Source organism: Triturus cristatus, chromosome 5_1 (assembly GCF_964204655.1).
Source record: "Triturus cristatus chromosome 5_1, aTriCri1.1, whole genome shotgun sequence".
NCBI classification, from domain to species: domain Eukaryota; kingdom Metazoa; phylum Chordata; class Amphibia; order Caudata; family Salamandridae; genus Triturus; species Triturus cristatus.
The window spans coordinates 275,592,256-275,605,760 of NC_140587.1; the positions used below are offsets into that span (position 1 = coordinate 275,592,256).

General features: G+C 41.9%; 1 protein-coding gene across 16 annotated transcripts in view; it reads left to right on the forward strand.

Moving 5' to 3' along the window:
- The first annotated feature begins 557 nt into the window (after window positions 1–557).
- Window positions 558–13,505, forward strand: part of CYRIB (CYFIP related Rac1 interactor B) — a 338,947-nt gene continuing 325,999 nt past the window's right edge. For 8 of the 16 annotated variants that reach the window (XM_085604930.1, XM_085604925.1, XM_085604933.1 and 5 more), the window contains exons 1-2: window positions 581–765; window positions 5,253–5,294. The gene's annotated coding sequence lies outside the window, so the exon portion shown is untranslated. Of the gene's footprint in view, window positions 766–2,407; window positions 2,490–5,252; window positions 5,295–13,505 lie in introns of those variants that run through there. The other 8 variants (XM_085604938.1, XM_085604944.1, XM_085604942.1 and 5 more) reach the window with 4 other exon arrangements.

Genomic DNA, 13,505 nt, shown 5'->3' on the forward strand with positions numbered 1-13,505 from the left:
CTTTCAGGCAGACCTACAACATTACAACAACCATTCTGAAAACTTGGCAGTTATGCACCCCCTCGCTCCCCTTCCAATTTTACTGCCCAAGCTACGCCCCTGGGTACACTGCTAACAACGAAAAACTCCAAAACAAACGTTCCTTGGTCAGGACCACTTCCTTTTCATGTTCATATTTTCGATTAGATATACTTAGATGCCATCCTACTATTAAGATTAAAGCTGAGATTGACTTATGCTCAACTGAATGAATTGGAACGATACACTGCCAACCATGAACTGTCGTTTTACGGTTATTCAGATTCATAAACAAAATAAACAAACTTAAATGTCAGTCTTTGAATATGTTCGTGGACCGCCGTAAACAACCCAATCTAAAGTGCAGAAACAGCTTCTTTTCAGTGTCAGCGCTCACAAGTGACTGGTATCTCGTGTTTCAGAGCTGGGCTAAGTAGCCCCGTGAGTCGGAGTCGGACACCGACCACCTCCGGCTCAGCAGCAACGAGCCTTCCTTTCTCCGCCGCGACGGTTGGCAGGCGTCGCGGCGGCTGTGCGTCATCATGACGCGACGCGCAGCAGCCTCCCCGGAAAGCGAGCACCCGGTCTCTAAGGGTGCTGTGCGCATTCGGCACGGACACCATGAGGGAGGCGGACCCGTGCTGGAGTTTCCTCACGGGCAGCTCTTTCCAGATCCCTAACCCAGCTGCGTATTTTTGATCCGCGAGTCCCCTGACCGTCTTAAGTAGCTTCAGCGTCTTTTGACAGGTGAGGTGAAACTAGCGACACCCGCCCTCACCCATCATTGGCCAGGATGGTTAAAAACCTTATATTTAAGTCTTATAGAGGTGTACGGCTAGGACGCCCAAGGCAGCTTCGTGGTCCTAAAATGTTTAGATTCATTCATTCAGTGAGGTGGATGTTTCTTTCTGATGCGCACCCTCCCAGCAGTAATTGGTGCACGGGGACATGCACCTTTGTGATATTCTGTAGGCGTTTATAGTTACTCGGAAAGTAACAATAGCCTTGCATACCTTGCGCAGTGTATGGCTGGTAAATTAATTTTACAGTTCATAATTTAAAGTGGAAGGAAGCGGGTCTTCATGCTTGTTAACGCCCCCTTTCTGAGCTACATAATCTGACATCGTCTTCTCGTAATCCTATCGTACGTTTGCCTCCATCAGTGTGTTTTGTTGTTTTTCCTAATACTCGTGTCTGAGAGTTTATGCCTGAATTATTTAAATTCCTTACATGTCGACATCTGTAGCGTCTGTTAACATGAAAGATAGGCTGCATAGGTATGAATATTCCAGAAGGTGTGATGCTATTTAAAGTTCGCGCTATATAAACATGCATTAATAAATCCTTTTGTAGTTGGTTTTAGTAGGTCAGTCTCATTTTGTGTTTGCGGCATTCACATCGGCATGGGAGCGTTTACTGATTAGCAATTGCATTTCGTCAGAGTTGTAATACTGTCTGTATTCCAGGTGTGGGCATCTTTGTTGTGAAGAATTTTCCAGTGCCAGACAATTTTGTCTGAGGTCTGTCCCTTTTGGAATTCCAGAGTTCCATTATCATTAAAACTTAGTATGTGCTTCGGAGGAATGAAGTCGTTATGTGAAAACTTTAGGAGCCTCTCCCTGTATTTCTCCATTCTCTCTCATTCGTCGGCACCTTGTAAAATTCGGGTTGTTCCTTCTCAAAGCTGCACGAGCTGTCCTAAGTGGATATGGAAGGCCTCAAACATTAAGATTTTGCTAATCTGTGGGAACCGAAAAAAAAAATACTTATGCTAAATTTCATAAGAAAGAAAGCAAACATTCTGAGCTTGATGTTCAAATACAACAAATGTTTTAACCCTTAACGAAATCCTTATGGAAGCATCTTGTTTGGTTTGCCTACTTAAATCACGACCCCCCCCAAGTAGCTTTCTATCCTCATGTGGAATCAAGTCAATGGAAATGTGCATGTTTTTCGCTAAATGACCCTCCTTCAACCTAATTGTGAAGAATCATTTTAATTATGACCAATTTCTAGCCGTTAAATAACCCCCCTTTAAAAGTTTTAAAGTTTACCTATGCCTTACGCAAACTCTCATTGGAACTATTTTTTATTTTCAGCTTTGAGAGAGCTGCCATGCATTAACACATAGCAACGTTCTTTGTTGAAAACTTTCAGGGTCCATACATATTGTCACATACCTCGTTAATAGTATCTCTATGTGACGTGTCATATCTTTCTAGGTTTGCCTTTGTACACTTCTGAAACAACTTTTGTTCAGTATCGGATAGTTTATCAGCACCAAAACAACCAGAATTGCAATGAAATAATGTGTTTAGTTCATGTTGGACCTGGCCTCCTCTGCAGGGTCACTCCTAAACTACTTTTCCCTTTATCCTCCCCAGAATTCCTTTTTGTTGCCCTTAGGACTTTGTGCACTTTACCACTCCTAACTAGTACTAAAGTGCTTGTGCTGTCTACTTCAAAACATGGTAAGATTGGCTTACATCAGTTTGGCACATTTAGTTTACTTATAACTCCCTTTTAGAGTGGTTTTCCATATACCCAGGGCATGTAAATTAAATGCTACCAGTGTGGACCTGGCCTGGCAGATCGAGCTGGACTGTTTTCACGGAGAGGTGGGTCAAAACTAATTTGTTTATGGCTGGGTCCAAACTGGAATGGTGTGGTGAGCAATTAAATGTTTGATTTAATCCAGATCTGTGACTGGGGGTGAATGTTTGATTTGTTCCGCATCCAACCCTTCATCTGTGTGTTTATTTTTTTTGGTTTTTTATTTTGCATTTGTTGCCATAAGTGGGAAGGATATACCTGGACGTGCTTCCCGTGCATACTATGCCACCAGATTTAAGCTAACATGGCTGATGGGGTGTGATACCCTGAAACAGTTTGCCTCCGTTCCAGGGAGGACCTTGCCTGGCAGTTCGGGGATGGACTTTTCTCACGGGGAGCAGTGTCAAGACTAATTTACATATGGCTGGGTCTGAACTGGAATGGTGTGACGAGCAAAATAACGATGGATTAAGCCCATCCCCGTGACTGGGGGTGAGTTTTGATTTGTTCAGCATTCCGGCCATCATCTGTTCTTTTTAACAGTGTGCTTGCAGCACATATTGCGCCACCCACTAAGTAGCCCCTTAAGACATGTCTCAGGCCAGCCATTTCAGCCTGAATACAGTTCTAAACTGCAAATTAGACATGACAGTATAACCCCCTTGCAAAGCTTTAAGCACCCCTTTTATTGCATATTAGTGAGCCCTAAGGTAGGTCCTAGGTAGTCGGTAGGGCAGAATGCATTGTAATTAAAAGTTTTAAATTTTACATGTCATTGTAGTAGAAAAATATTGTTAGTTTTTCACTGCAGTGAGGCCTCCATGCTCCTTAGGATTACATTTGCCTTATTACATTTAATAAGTGCTAACTGCCTTATTACATTTAATAAGTGCTAACTTTTGATTTGGTACGGATAGGTATTTCATGTTTGGTGTCAATTAAATTATAATTAGAAATCATCTTCAATGGTAAAGTTGGACTTTAAACTACAATTTTGAAATGCCACTTTTGGAAATTTGACCTTTTCCTGCCACGTGCCATTTGGTGCCTGCAGCCTCCCCAGGGACATATGACTGGGTGTAGTTGGCAGCTAGGACTTTGTGAATTCTTCCCATACAGTGTCACATTAGAAGAATTAGGTGTGCCTGAATGGGCCATCTGCTGACAGGATGGAGAGGGGGCAGAGCTGAGCACGGGACACTTGCAACAGAAAAGGATGTGCTCTGCACAAAGGGCTTGTCTTCTCTACATTGTCTCTACAGCCAGCTTGGTCCAGAGAAGAGGAGTCTGGAAGTTCCAAGCAGTTCAAAAGGAAACTTCTACGACATCAAAGAAGGCACCAGGTATAAAAATAGGTCCCCCAGACCCACTCTTCAGTTCATTTTCTAGATCTTCGGAAGACCTCAGAGGAGAGCCTGCTGCTGTGGCCAGCTGTGTACTCTACAAGACTGCTTTGCTGCCTACATTGAACCCTCAGAGGCCTGCCCTGCTGTTTGAGCCCTGCTTCTCGGCCTGAACCTGGAGCTACCAGGGTGACTCTAAGGGCAAATTTGCCGGCCTCCTGTTCAGAGCCGCAGAGACATAACAGGCTCCCACCACCTTGAACCTACACCTGGACCCAGCCTGTGTGAATCCTAACGCCCCCTCCCCAATTGGTGCCACTTTGGTCCTGGACCCTTGGTGGTGGTGCTAAAGGTGACAAGATAGCCAAAATCCAAACCTTGGGACTTAGACATTTTTTTGCTAAAAACTGATTTGAGAACCGAGGAAAGACCAGGACCAACCTGCTCATCGATCCGCCCGAGGTGCATCACCAGTCAGCCTGACTTTGTTGTAGCGTCCGCTACGTTCACCTCCTTAGCAGCAAATCCTGTTCAGCAGTCCTCTCGCTGAAGGAGTATCAGGCCTCCTGTAACAAATCGTTGGCTGCAGCCTCCTGCTTTGGCCCTCTGGATATTTTCAACTTCAGTTAAAGTGAACGTAGAAATCTTCACTGCGACTTTGTCCATCAGCTCCCCGATGATGACGCTCCTTCCTTGGACAGCGCCTGTTTCCTTGCCCACTCAACTTTACCTTCTGTTTTACACCAGAATTTCTTGTAGGGTAAGCGCCTGCCGTGTCCAATTCTCTTCTTGTATCTGACCCGCGCTCCATCGCAGTCGGGCATATTTTTCACCTTTGACTCTGTCTTGTGCGACTAGATGTTCGCAGTTGACGCTTTGATCTTTTTGATTTTTACTGAATACTGTGAAAATTAATAAGTCTGGTTCTACTGGTTGGAATTTTGTCCTTCTGGAGCCAAACAATTTATTAAAATTTTCTCTATCTTTCTAAATTGGTGTGGGATTATTCTTCTGTTGTATTTTCACGTTTATTACTGTTTGTGTGTTGCTCAAATGTGTTATACAATACCGCTAAGTTAAGCCTGACTGGTTTTTGTTCCAAAGTACCGAGGGTTAGGCACAGGTTAATATACTGACTTTTCTGTGGTTCACCCTCCCAGGGTTTGTGGCTGTAGCTTGACCAGGGCTCTCGCCCCAGTCAACAAATAACCCAATTTCTCATCATATGTGATGTGTGCTAGTTATTGCAGTATTGTATTCAAACGTTTGTTTTAAAATATTAGACTCCTTTAACAGGTTTGTCATGGAATGTCTTTCTTTTTTTTTTTTTTTTTGCAGCGTCCTTGCTACTTTTAAAGAATACATTTTGAAAACTTGCAGGTAAGCATCTCAAATTATAATTTGTGAATTATGAATGTGATTACTAATTGTGCACCATTTTTTTTCCAAAATGGAGGCGCACTAAACACGACAACCAACGCGTTTTGTTCCTGTATAAACAACTATGAAATAAAATTTTAAAAAAGAAAAAATACTTTGGACTTTTGTGTCTCACATTTAGTGCACCTCCATTTTGAAAAAAATTGTTTAAATCTGTTTGCAGAGGCACCATTAGGTGACGGGTGCTGGAGTTTTTGTGCATTAGTGGCCTGACAAGGCAGCATTTGAAGAGTGAGGTGCCACCAATTATGTCCGTCACTTGGTAGCTTTTTTGTTGTTACTAATTGTGCACCAGATTGTGTGTGCTACAGTTGGCTCTTTTAATCCACTTTTACTATGGATTTCACTGGATTCTTATTTTTCTGATCATATAATGATGCCTAACATCATATACATGGCCAGGCAAGTAGTGTATCAAATTGTTAATATACAAGAAGGAATGAACGCAATGTGCTTCCTCGCTATATTACTAAAATGCTGGTTAGTAGTTAACAGGATCGCAACCAAAGTCGTCCTGCAGTCCCCCAGAAAGTTAATTGTCCACTGCCTAGACTTGTTCGAGCTTCCTCACAAGATTTGTCCTAGTCTAATCAGTTTGTCAATATCTGGAAAACAATAGAAAATAATTTTAACCCCTTCGGCGCTCATGACGGAACGGTTCCGTCATGAGCGTCGGTTGAGCTGTGCTCATGACGGAACCGTTCCGTCATGACCACGCCCGCGCAAGCAGCGCTCAGCACAGCGGGGGAATCCGCCCGCATGGAAGGGGTTAACGAGCATCTGAAAATCTATATGAGTCGACCTCCCTTTCAAATCAGTGTGCTGAATGGTGCTACTGTCAACTTTCAGTGACCATTTCGACAAGCAGATGGAAGGAATGGATGTCCTAGGTAAATCGTGAGCACAGAAGTGTATACTTTATTTCAAATTTGAGTTTTTAAATTGTCAATATAAATATACTCTCAAAGTGAAAGTTGACATGTTCTTTAAGCTGTTGAGTGCTTTTAGAGTATCTCTTTCTGCACTTTTGGGTCTAAGCGGCAATGGAGACTAATACAGTCCACAGTTTTCTTGCCATTGGAGCTTTGTGCAAGCTGTTAGCACATGGATTGTCCTCAAAGTGGTGCTCGGACACATTATTTAAACTTTTTTAATGGTAACCTGTAATCGCCTCTGCCAGTTTAAATTAAGGTAACCGGCTTCCAAAACACATTTCGTTTGTTTAATTCTAGCTGGTTTGACAATGCACGACATCAAATTTCCATTTGGCTTTTGGTTAAAGTAGTTTTCCTCTGACATGAGGCTGACTTAACTAAACAAATGTTTTCATGTTTATTTCTTTTGTATTTTGTTTGATCGGGGAGCATTTAAACCCTATGCAGTTCAGAGATAAATTAAAGGCAGCAGTATGTGCATACCTAAGCAGTATGTGCATACCTAAGATCAATTGCAGATACAGAATTATATTTATAAAAACAGTGAGTATGACAAGCTGAAGTAAAAAAGTACAAGAGCCACAGGAAGCTACTGCACACAGTTGAGTCTCATTTTATTATTACTTAAGTGGTGAGGATGTAAAATCGCAGTATGAGAGAGTAACAGATTAGGTAATGAGAAACCTGAAGATGCTTAAAGAGCGAAAAAAACGTATGTACAAGAGAAGAACTCAGTCAAATAGGGTAGTAAGTAAGAAACAATAGAAATGTGAAATGGATTGGGAGGAAAACCTCCAAGTTGTAGTAATGAACAGAGGAGGATTAACCTTGATTTAAAAACAATTCAAGGAGAGGGCTTTGTTAATTGTGCTCAGTTTGAAAGATTCTTTAAAAAAGTTGTTTAAGACCCTTTTTAAACTTTACAAGAGAAGTGTTGGTCCATAGCACATTAGAAAATGAGTTCCAAAACTGACCTTGGTTCAAGGTGCACTTTTTGTAGGGCAGTTAATTAGGCGCTGCCATAATCCAGTCTTAACATCTTAAAAGAACGAAGGATAGAACTATGCTCTGGATGTCTTGTTCAGGAGTAAGCAGTTTGAGCATACGTCGGCCCCAAAATAACCTGCAACATATTTTTAAACTTTATTCTACAGGGAATTTTTACACATTATTTTGAGAATTGTGACTATGCACAAGTTGTTTAAAACACTGCTTGACTTTGTAATATTCAATCCACCTTTTCAGTCACCTATCACTTCTGTCATACGTTACACAATCTGCAGGAAGCCTCACACAGAAATTCTTCAATTTTCCACCAATTTTTGAACGGTAACCTTGTAAAAATCTATTCTGCATATTCAGTCGAGTGAGACATCCTAAAGACGGTGATTCTCTGCTGTTTAGGTATTTTGCTTACATTTAGGTTGAAAATGGCATTGCCGATCACCATTGATTATCCTGGGTAGTGGATTTGGACATTGCACTTTGTTGGACTTTATGTTTTTTAAACAAATAAGTGCATTAGCACATTTTCCTCTGAACAAAATCCAGGTTACTAAATAGAAACATCTATGGAAATTGAACTTGCATAAATTCCCTTATCTTTTTGTTGATCTACTCTTTCTCTGTGTATGCTTGATGCAGCTGCTTTCTGCAGAATAAGTTTGTGTTTTTCATCATTTGGGGTGCCTGTGCCGTTAGCCCATTTGAAAGATTTTCTAAAATAACTAAACAATTCTTATTGAATTAGCTTCTTTTTTCCCTGGTACTGCTTGAAAGGCCCTGCTCCAGTAATTACTCCTGGGACACGTTATGCTTACGGTTCAGTATTTATTATAACATTCTTCAGCAAGACTCAGTTGGAAGTAGTTTTTCAATAGATTCTCTTCTTTACCAGTCTGTAGTTTCCCCCAGTCATTTAACCTTGGGTGAAGTCAGCTCCCTCCAGGAGGAAGTATCCTGTCTTTTGCCCTCGGAGAAATGAAAATACTTCACCTTATCATAGGCCTTTCTCATACAAATGGATGTTCCACATCGTTCATCACCATCCAGTGATTGTTTATGCATTGGTAAAGGAATAAGTACAGCAAGCCCTTTTAACCTCAGAAAGGATTAGCAAAAGTAGCACATGACTAGAGTTCCCATTGTTGCTGATGTCTGACTCGTGTGCTTCCAAGTGACACCACCTGCATCATTGCGAGATTCCTTAGAGGGACTGTTTCATCCTGCCCCACTAGTTTTCCATCATTTGCCTGTAGCCACGGTCCAAACCTGGGACTGTGGCACAAGAGGACATAGTGTCCTTCTCACCTGGAAGGCAGCTGAGCAGTGCATGATTTTCTTGTAGTGGTTTTGCTGCACCGATCTCTGTCAGGCTTCACCACTGTTTGGTTTGTTCCCCCGCCCCCCTCGGTGGCCCAAGATTCTTTCGCGTCCATTGATTTTTTTTTCATAGCATACTGTCTGTCTCCTCTCTGGGATTCTATCAGTCTTCTCTCTCATTTCATGCTGCTCCTTACTACTTCGTCCCTCCAACCGACACCCTTCACCCCAGCCCCTTGTTTTCCCTGTCCTCTTGAATCCATGTGACCCAGAAATTTTCCTAAAATCTCTCTTCTAGAGTCACATACATCTGACATCAATGGAAATTGGATCACAAACCTTACCAACTCCTGTGTGAGTTCTGTTGTGCAGCCATCTCTCTTCATTTGCACTTTACCAGTGGTAACCCCCCCCCCCCCAATCCCCGGTGATCGTTTACAATCTCATAGTGTGGTGCCTATCCACATGTCCCTTGAGCTTACATCAGCCATTTGTCAAAGGTTCATACGGAGGGGTATAGTAGTAAGGGTCTCTTAGCGCACACAGTGGTTCTAGCAATAATAAATAAATCTCCCTGTTTCATCCTTTTGAACTGCTCCATGTTCAACAAGAATCACCCTCATCCTTCTCCAAAGATGTAAGATTGTAACTGGAGTAAGTTAACTTTGCATAGTTCTCTGCTTAGCTGAGCAGTCACTAAACTTGCGTATGGATGGGGATTTCTCATTTCCTTGCCCAGCCCATACGCTTGCTTATCTGCTAGAGCCATATATTTTCAGCCAGTATGTTAAGCCACCAATTGGCCTGGTTACATTTTATGATCTTCACTTTCAACTTTTCACCAATGATATGCACATCATCTTGAAAGCAGATGGTAACAATACTTGGTGCCTGATATTTATGAACGAATAGGTCCCAAATAGCGGGTGCAAATTTCACACAGACTTTATGCGACTTGCCTGTCATATTGCGATGCTGACTATGCATTAGTAGGTCATGTTGCAAAATATACAGAGACTCGCAGAAGAACCTGCCTAAGGAATACTAATTTAGTAGGCTACTAATTGCGATCCCCTGTGATTGGTCACAAACACAGTGATATTGGCCAGCAAGGAACATAACATTTCCATCCCTATGCTTGCAATTCGAAAGGGGAAATTCTTCTGTAAGCAGCATATGCGCCTTAAAGGGACAGCTGCTGCATTAAAAAAAAAAAATAAGTTTCCCATATGAGAACGCATCCTGGGTAGCAGGCTGAGGACCCCTGGACCAGTTCCCTCACCACATGGCACTATTCCCAAATGGGAAGCTGTCCCACTTCGCGAATCCATGATGACCCCAACTTGGAAGTCGATTTCGAACACCATTGAGGTTTCATACATTCAGTTGCGATCACAGAGGAGGGGGCGTGTGGGGGGGGGAATTGGGGGGGATTCCTCTTTGTGTTTTTGAAATGGGCCATAAAAGATGTTTTGCAAGCTGTAAAAACGTTTCCGGCTGTTGAAGTACCTTAAGTATGACGATCTGGTGCTCCCCCTAACTCGGGCCACAGGGGTCATTTTTCTGACTACCTGGTGCAAGTTTCAGTTCAGTGCACCAATACGAATTAGAAATCCAGTTTATACTCAACCCGTTGAGCAGTAATGTGCAGGAAGTGTTTTTTTGTCATGATGATAAATCCTACCAGATGAGTTCAAGGCACAGCGGAAAGTTCTAAGTGCTGTGCTAGATATTAACAGAAGCAGAAAATAGAAATTTGAGTTTAATAAGATGAATCGCATAGTGTGCCTTCTCTTGGTAAAAAATTGCTGTTTAGCTATTCTTAGTCACCGCTCTTGCCCTGGAACGAAAAGCAGTGTAAGGATGAAGGCCACTTCTGTTCTCCACTGCAGAAGCAGCCCCAACTGAGGCTGGTTGTCTCTGTAAACCGGCGAGATTGCTGTTTTGATAGTTCTAGTGCAAAGCCCCTCCAATTACTGTTCCGATAACTGGGTTTTTATTGCACCTGATCGCCAATTTGATCTTTTATGCAATAAAATTAAACTCTGCTTGTAGTCATCTTTGTGGCAATTAGACAAAAGGTCATGGCTGCAAATGCGTTAGCTCGAGTCTATAACCAAAAACAATAGGTACTTGTCAGTTTACACTGCAGGCGTCCATGATTTTATGGCAGCATTCATTAGAAAACCAATACAATGTTAGCCTAGAACTCCACTGACTCCCTGCACAGAAAATGACAGTTCAAACTCCTGACCCATGCATACAAGGCCCTACACAACTGCAGGCCCACCTTCTTGATCCACCACCTACTCGAACCACAACCTAAACTTCCATCAGCCCACCAGACATCTCCTCTGCGTCCCTTTCTGTAACCGTTACTCCTGCATCTGAGATGCAGAGTTCGCTCCTTCCGCAAAGACATGGAATGAACTACCCTTTTATCTACGGCTCTCCCCATTTCTTCCACAGTCCTGAAAGTCCCTGAAGACCTGGCTATTTGACTGGACCCTTCCAGCACCTGGATTCCCTGACGGGAGATAAATAGCGCTCTACAAATCTACTGAATGATTGATCGATAGGTAGGAGGCAGACATGATACTAACACTTCTGCGCTTGTCTAAAACTTCACACTTTCTGCTTAGAAAGATAAAAGAATCTAAATAAAACTAGAAAAGCCTGAACAGAACGTATAAAGGAAATAGAACTTTAAAAGGCATTTCTGAGCATGTCACACTTTCTATGAAAGATATTGAAAAGTATGAAAATACAAGTGATGGAAATAGTCGAGAGACAAATGATGAAATAGAATCTGAACGGGGACTGTCAAAATGTTCACAGCATCCCTGGAGTAACTCTTAAATTAAACAATAAACATAACACTTCCGAATGTTCTTGCAGTTATTTGTTGAACATTTCTAAACAAAACAATCACTCAGATATTTAAATATTATGACTGATGTATAGAAGCTTGATTAGAAACCGTTCATGACACATTTGCAGAACAGAAGAAAATGCTAGAATCGCGCCTTCAGTGGAATCACTGCTAATCACTTGTTGCATGTTCAATAGCACGTTTTCTTATAGAAATTTAAAAAATCTCTGCATTGAAAAGCACTGTGATTACGGCATACGTTCATTGCAACTCACTGCTTTCTGGACACACAGGCGTGATTTTGTGAATTGCAAGCTTTGCTACCACAAAATAGCATTGTATATCAGGCCCTTAGTCACAAATCTTAAATTCCTCGTCCGTAAATATTCAAAATTGAAAGCATCTTTGCTTAAACGTTGTAAAAACAAGCTGTTGTTTCCTGTGGAACTAGTCATGTATAGTTGGTTTGCTCAAAACTCAGAAGTCAACCCAGTATTCTCATACAGCCTATAAATCTATCCCATATCAAGAATGATCTTGGTATATTCCTCGTGAGACCCTCTCTGTGGAACTAGATGTCATACGTGGCAAAATATATTTGATCTGTGAAAGTTACAACTAGTCAAAATCAGTATTTCACCTTTACAGGAGTTGGTCTAAGAGACCAAAATAACATGCAGAATTCACCAGTGCCAGACCAGTAATGCACAGCTGTACAATGATAGTAAAATTAATTGTTACCAATCTGCTTTAAGTTTTCTGCAAAGTGCCGCCATCACTTTACTGGCAGTTTACTTGCAACTATGTCCCGGACTTGGACCTGATAAATACCAGAGTGAGCTGTAATAGATACCTAATGACACAGCCCAAATTCTATTCTTATTTGTCTTTCCTGTTTTCATAACCATGGCGTGTGGATTATAGTAACAAACTAAGGCTCAATTTAAACCCCATTCTATTCATAGGGTTTTATAAACTGTGTAGCTATCTAGAGAGGGCTTCCCAGCGCTAAGTTAGCAACAGAAGAGGACTGAGTATAAAGAATTAGTTGAAGGAATGGGTTTCAAGCAGTTTCCTAAATTTTAGTTGATACTCTGTTTTCCTGATGTACTGGGGGAGTGTTTTCCAAAGCTTGGGGGCTAAAAAAGCTAAAGAACTTCCTCCACTTCTGGTTCTTTTTAATCTGTACAGAGCAAATAACTGCTGGGTGGTGGAGTTTGGTGCTCTTGTTGTGTTGTAAGGTGTGGGACGTTTTTTAATTAGCATTGGTCCCCTGTTGTACATTGCCTGGTGTACCAGGCACAGGGCCTTTACCTGAATTCTTTTGGTCACAGGCAGCCAATGAAGCCTGGCCAAAGCCACAGTGGCAGAGTGAAATGTAGGATTCTGTATAGTAAGCGTGTGGTTGCATTTTGGAGTACCTGTAATCTTTTGACGACTGTTTTGGAGCTTCCCGAATAAAAGGAGTTTCTACAGTCCAGATGGAACATGACTAACCCTTGCATCACGATTCTACTCGATGATTCGGGTAGCCATTTCAGAAGCTTTTGCAGAGTTCTCAGTAGCCCAAAGCAAGTTGTTGCTAGTTTTTTTGCTTGGGTAGTCAAGGAAAGCTTCTCGTCAAGCCAAACTCCCTGACTCTTCTGGTTTTGGTGTTTGTAGGACGCCCAGACCTTTTAGCCAGTTGGTTTCCATCAATCTACTTGGGTTGGTTGCCACTACCATCAGCTCGGTTTTGTCGCCATTTCATTTTAGGCTGCGAGCTTATCATACATTCTACCACATGTTTGAGACATTGACTAAGTTGGATGGAGGTTCTGCCTGATTGGACACAGTGAGTGAGATGATCTGCGTAGGATATGGAGGAGAAACCATAGTCTTTTATAATCTATGTAAGTTAGGTGACATACAAGTTGAATAGAGTTTGACTACGCGATCTATAGATCCAATCTATCGGTCGTTACCTTAACAACTAAAGGAAATGCTATGATGTATAAAATGAGATCTGCAACTTGACCAAGA